We start from the raw sequence: 6,601 nt of genomic DNA, 5'->3' as shown, positions 1-6,601 counted from the left end.
CCAGAATTTCACCAAAAGACATGTCATTTATGACATTTGGCTGCTTTACAAGCATAGAGTAAAACAGAACCCAATCAAAACCAGCTAAACCAATCCAGACTTCAGGAAGACCACAGGGTGGACCACTGCCACTGCGCTCCAAACATATACAGCACTGGAATAGGTGGCGGGCTGGGAATATAAAACCATGAAAGAATGTTGCTAGAGCTAGGACAGAGGGAATAAGGAGGTGTATGTAGACAAAAACAAAGACAGTACACAGGCAGTAGAGGCTCTCAAATACAGCCAAGTTGAGAGCGAAGAGTTCTGAGGCCATCATCCCTCTGGCTATTGTCAATATCAGCCACAGGACGTAGCCATTGGTGGGTAGACTCAGGATGAGATAGCAGGGAATGGCGAAAGCCAAATTGGGCAGAGGAATGGTTGGAGGAGTTCATTTCTTTTGGGACATACCGGCTTTAACGTTCCATTGAACACCGCGGATGAGAGAGAGAGAGAGGTGACAAAAACAACACTGTCATGTTAACTCTTCCTGTCAAAGGCACATCAGAAAAACCTAATTCTAAATATCAGTCAATGTCTGCACTTTCTGTTGAAAATAACATACATTGAATTGAAAGAAACATTTCACTCTGTTACTGTGAAAAGATCAGAGATTGAAAAGTTTAATCTAACCTGACATCTGTGATTGGTGTCTCCTCTCTACCCGGTTGTTTTGCGATTGTGTCTCTCCTTAGAACTGAGCTAGGTACATCTATAGGCTAAATCAAATACCTGCCAACACACCTGTGTGGCATATCACATTGCCAACCTCTGTAGCTACACCCAAGGACCTCATGCCATGCAGATATCCTTTTCAGTGTGACAGAAACCACAACTACCAATGTGATTGATGAGGATGATAGGTATTGATACTGTAGGCCTACTTGTTGAACACAGAGCTGGTTGGTGGTACTACATGCTAGCCCAAAATAATATAGTATGTTCTTGAAATCCTTGAAGAAATATAAGTTATTTATCAAATAGTATACAAGGCTTACTAAAGAGACCAAAATGTGTATGCAAAGGTTAATGTAGTGTCCTCTGACATTTGCTCAGTCTTTGTTAGCCGTATCCTCCTCACATCAATTATAGTAGTACTGGTGGCACTCATTGGATCTGATTAATTTGATTAAATACAAGTTAATCTTTGAGGATTACAGACCATACGACTTCATTCAGTCACTCATCCACACATCCCAGTCGCTCCCGTCTTAAACTGATGCTGCCCATCACCTCACTTGATGAACCACACCTGACATGCAAATATCATCCATTCGTTATGACAACACTTTAGTATGATTGAAGAGAATATGGCTTGCTGTGTGGAACGTGTTATGGATGGATAGGTCACTGAGTTATTCCTGACCAGGTCAGGTCAAATGTGTCACTTATTTAAAAAGGAGCGTATTATTATCTAACATGGCAGCAACATGTGTACTGATCTTTAGCCTTTATTGAAAATAAGAAAATGGAGGAAAAGTCTATAGAATAATACATATAGCACTAGCATTGTCATTAACAAGACATCCAAAAATAGATGAAATGGTATTATTAATGATGACACAATAATGATACCACAAGATTATTTGCGAATCTATCAAAGAGTTTCGTTCCGAAGCAAAAATGTAAAATGCAATTAGTCCATCATTTAATACAACTACATTCAAACAAACATTTCAACAATATGAAATAGTTGACATTTATTTTTCTAGTCCTTTCCTGTGTTGGATAAGCCTTGTTTGGTCAGCATTTTAAAGGATTTTGAGATCCACATTTAACAGTGATAGTGGTCTAGAAAAGATCCAGAAACGTTCAGCCTCTTCCTGCTTACAGAAAAACGATTTGTAGCCAATTGTAAAGTCTGTGGATGTTAGCCATTCCTAAGAGACTCATATAACATCACAATAAATGTGTTAATCATTTTAAAATAATTTAATTAAAAGGTCAACGGGACTAACTTATTGGTTATAAACTGAAGTTTATAACATGCTATTTTCATTATATCCACTAAATATCAACTTTTTATAACATTATTTGTACATTATCTATCACATGTAAGTATAGTTTAATATTGAAAATGATGTATGACAGAAATCAGATTAAATAATATCTTGTTGATGCCATACTTCATAGCAGTGACATATAACAGGACACTCACTACCTTCAGCTTCCTTGTTGCCAAATCCTTCCCTCAGCGGTTTATCTTCTGAACAGCATGTAAAACTACATGTTGATTTTTAGCCTATCCAGCAGTGTCAAAGCTATCTAGCGAGACCCTCCCTTCTCCAATTGGCTGTCGAGCGGTCGCATCACTGATCATTTGCATAAAGTTGGAAACTTCTTGAACTTTAGTCAGATCTCTCTAGTCGCCAACTGTTACATTACTGACATTGTCCTCCCATAGTATATTACAGATTTCTAGTAGCTTAGTAACTGAAAGTAGTGATCATTATGAGCACCCCGTAAAAGGAAGTCACCTCTTAGTCAGAGACCTCTGATACAGAGTTTCCCATCTCTGTGGAGGTAGAGGGGCTGCACAAACCCAGTCACCACAGCATTGATGAGAGACACAATCAAAGCCGGATGTAATCTGGATCCCAACTTCCTGTGAAGAGCTGCTACCAGCAGCATTGGGAGGTAGTTCACCACTAAAGCTATTAGGATGATCAAAATTATCTTAAACGCCCTCATCTTCATGTTGTTTGTCCCCTCACTCTCACCTTCCCCCCGGTGCAGGGCGTTTCAGAGCCCAGAGAACTGAGAAGCAGCAGAATGACATCACAAATAAAATCACAATGTCAGTGCTCATGGTCAGTCTAAAGTAGGGAGCAAACAAACCTATGAAAAATGTGTCCAAACAGAACCTGATCACTACCAATCAGACTAAACCAGTGATTCCGACCTATCTGAAGGATTTGTACTTTAGGTAGACTACAGGGTGGACCACTGCCAGGTAGCACTCCACACAGACACAGCACTGGGACAGGGGCTGAGCAACAATCAAGAAACCAGAGAGAAATTGCACAGCAGACTAAATATAAACACATGGGAAGTAATAACTCAAAGAAAATATGTCAAACAGGCAGACAATAATTTCAGACATAGTCAAGTTGAGAGCGAAGAATTCTGAGGCCATTATCACGCCTGTTCCAGTAACTATCAGCCACAGGACGTAGACAGTTGTGGGGAAACTCAGGATGAGGTTGATTGAATGGAACACAACTAATAAGGTTTCTAGTTGAGATGTTGTTGACCACAGAGGGGAAATAAGAATCCCCCTTCAGAAGTGTTCATCACCTCTCTGGAAGCAGCTTCTGTGGGCACAGATGGAGGAGTGAACGGTTGTGTCCTGGAATGGATCTCAAATGTCACCCTTTTCCCTACATAGTGCACTACTTTTGAACAGAGTCCTGTGCACTATATAGGGAGTAGTGTGCCTTTTGGGACACATCCTGGTGTTGGGAGAAGAGAAACACGATCAGATCAGAAACACACAAATGCATCAAGAGAAACTGATCATCAAGTTGTCACTTGAAACACCTCCTTTACTCCAACTATATTATCAAAGACACGACAGACAAATACAGGTATATAAAGTCATACTGTAGTCAACATCTGAATATTCCAATATTCAGATTTAAGGCTGAAATTACATTTTTGCATCTACCTATGAATTTTGAGATTTGTTGGTATTTTGGTCCGTTAATATTAGTATTTTCAAAAAGTAACATGAGAAAAAAGAAGAAACCTACACACTGCTCTTGCTAGTATTACTGCTCTTTAATAAGCTTTACGTATCGGCCTCAATAAACATAAAAATGTCAACATCTTGATAAAAATGTATATTTTCATTAGTTTATAATACCAGCGTAGTAAAAATTTCATGAATATGAACCACTTTAAAATGGACATACATCCATAATTCCAAAGCTCACTACATCGAATTACACATCATTTAAATGCCCATTTCATAAAGAATGTAACAAACTGGACTATACTGTATGTAGAAACTTAGTTTGAAGAGATGGCGATTGGGTCTAAAAATGTGTTTGGCGTGTCGTAGTCTAGGTTTAGTCCACATGTTTTTATCTACCATTTCCCGAAAGACAAACTCTTCCCTCACGCCAAGACACTTTTCTCAGTTTCAGAAGCATCTGCATAAAACACATTGTGTGTGGCTATCCTTCAATATATTCCAGAGACTTGTTCATAGGGATTTATTCATATGTTGTAAATATTTTATTCTGTATAATCTTTTCTTTTGAAAAATTTGTCAAAAAGGCATTCATTAGCATTTTACAGACATATAAAAGAAAAACGTATTAATCCACAATCTGCTCTGAGTAATTCCTCTCCTCGAGTATCTTAACGAAATGATACCAAAATATCAAATCTGACAATCTAGTGTCCAGAAAAGTACTAGATTTTGTCTACATTCAACTGGTAAAAGTTGCTTGTGATGTGATTTTAAGGGGAGATAAAATCCTGAACAATATATTGTCCTACATTTGATGTTTTTATTCAATTTGATGTTTTTATTCAATTTATTCAATCAAATTCAAATTGTAACGTAAAAAAAACTAAAACGTTTGGGTAACCTGTAATGATGCAGCATCCCTGTCCCCTGGGGTGTGTTGTGGTTGTGCCTGTCACAGATGCTGGACCTGATCCAAATCTCTGCTCTACCCGACCCTTCCCTGCCCCACCTGTGTTACGTCACACTGACGATTTAATCAAGGTGTGTCCAAAATGGCACCCAATTCCCTATATAGTGCACTTCTTCTGACCAGAGCCCATTATATGGTATAGGGTGCAATTTTGGACACAGTCCAGAGCACCAACAAGAGGAGTGTCTGCCCCCCTGCCTGCAGTCGTGTATCATATTTCCCTTGACCTGATATGCAAATAGCCTGTTAATTCTGACTGGACTCAAACCCAAATGTGCATGCAAAGACTGCTAATAGTTTAAAAAATATATAATTCTGCTCTACAAAAAGTAAAAGACATGAGTAGTTCAACACAAGCATTTATTGAATATGAAGGATACAAATATAAAAAATGTGTGTCTTCCATCTCACTATTAAATACAAACACAAAGATGCACTGTGAAAGACAAGCAAGAAGATTGATAAATAATCTTCCCAGATAAAAGGGAATGAATCAAACCTAGGGATGCAAAATTCTGGATTTCCATGTAAATCCCTCCTGATTGCTAGAATCTTCTGGCCAGGATTTCTGGAGAACCTTTAAGGTCAAGTTACCAGAATATTGCAACCCTAAACACATACATATTTTTGCCAGCGCATCTACAACTACCAACCTCTTTACAATTTACAATTCACCCTCTGTATCAGATGAAACTGGGCATATAAACTATCCCTCAGAGACCTTTGATGAAGGGCAGTTTCCCAGCCCTGTGGAGGTAGAGGAGGGGCTGCACAAACCCACTGACCACACTGATGAAGACACAAATATATGCGGCATGAAAAAACTGCCGCAAATCTAAGATTCCATTTAAAGGTAAAACCACTAGCCATGGAAGGTAGTTCACCATCATAGACACCAAGATAATCAAAATGATCTTAAACGCCCTCATCTTCATGTTATTCATCCCCCCCTCTCTCTCCCCTTCTCCCGGCCCAAGATGTTTCAGAGCCCTGAGAACCGAGAAGCAGCAGAATAACATCAATGAAATTAAGACCATAATTTCAACCCAAAACACATAAAATATGAAGATATGCTGCATTACAAACAAAAAATGTATACAGAACCCAATCACAACAAACCAAACCAATCCAGAACACCACACCTTGTATCTCAGGGGTTTGTACTTCAGGAAGACCACAGGGTGGACAACTGCCAGGTAGCGCTCAAAACATATACAGCACTGGAACAGGGGGCGGCCGTGGGACATAAAACCACTAAAGAATGTAATTAGAGCCAGGAGAGGGGGAATAGGGAGGTGTATATAGACAAAGACAAAGACAGCACACAGGCAGTAGAGGATCTCAGATACAGCCAAGTTGAGAGCGAAGAACTCTGAGGCCACCGTCCCTCCGGCTCCGGTCAGTATCAGCCACAGGACATAGCCATTGGTGGGTAGACTCAGGATGAGGTTGACTGCATAGCAGGTCGTGGCAACAGCGTAATCAAATTCCAGATAGGCAGAGAGGACAGAGGAATGGTTGGAGGAGTTCATTTAAAAAAATGCAAACCTCAGTTTGGAAGTTCCAATGATCACTGCAGCAGAGAGAGAGAGAGAGAGAAAGAGAGAGACAGACAGACATGACAAGAACATCACTATGTTAACTCTTCATTTCTAAGGCACTTAACTCAGTTAACCTGCTAATCTCAGAGATTAAATAGCGTCAACCAACCTGAAGTCCGTGATTGGGGGGTTGTGTCTTCAAGGTCTTTTTACGATTGTGTCTCTCCTTCGAACAGAGCTAGGTACATCTATAGGCTAAATCAAATACCTGCCAACACACCTGTGTGGCATATCACATTGCCAACCTATGAAGCTACACCAAAGGACCACATGCCATGCAAATATCCTACT

The 6,601-nt window shown here is 39.7% G+C and overlaps 1 long non-coding RNA gene across 1 annotated transcript; it reads right to left on the bottom strand.

Annotated features, from left to right (window-relative positions):
* Positions 1-6,247: 6,247 nt before the first annotated feature.
* Positions 6,248-6,595, bottom strand: LOC139577874 (uncharacterized). Its single transcript, XR_011675453.1, has 2 exons — positions 6,420-6,595; positions 6,248-6,282 (listed from the first exon to the last, which is right to left on the bottom strand). It is a non-coding gene; the product is annotated as an uncharacterized lncRNA (long non-coding RNA).
* Positions 6,596-6,601: the final 6 nt, after the last annotated feature.

The sequence above is a fragment of the Salvelinus alpinus genome, chromosome 6 (genome assembly GCF_045679555.1).
Source record: "Salvelinus alpinus chromosome 6, SLU_Salpinus.1, whole genome shotgun sequence".
NCBI classification, from domain to species: domain Eukaryota; kingdom Metazoa; phylum Chordata; class Actinopteri; order Salmoniformes; family Salmonidae; genus Salvelinus; species Salvelinus alpinus.
The sequence above is the reverse complement of the archived record's forward strand: the minus strand, read 5'-3'. Positions and strand labels throughout refer to the sequence as shown.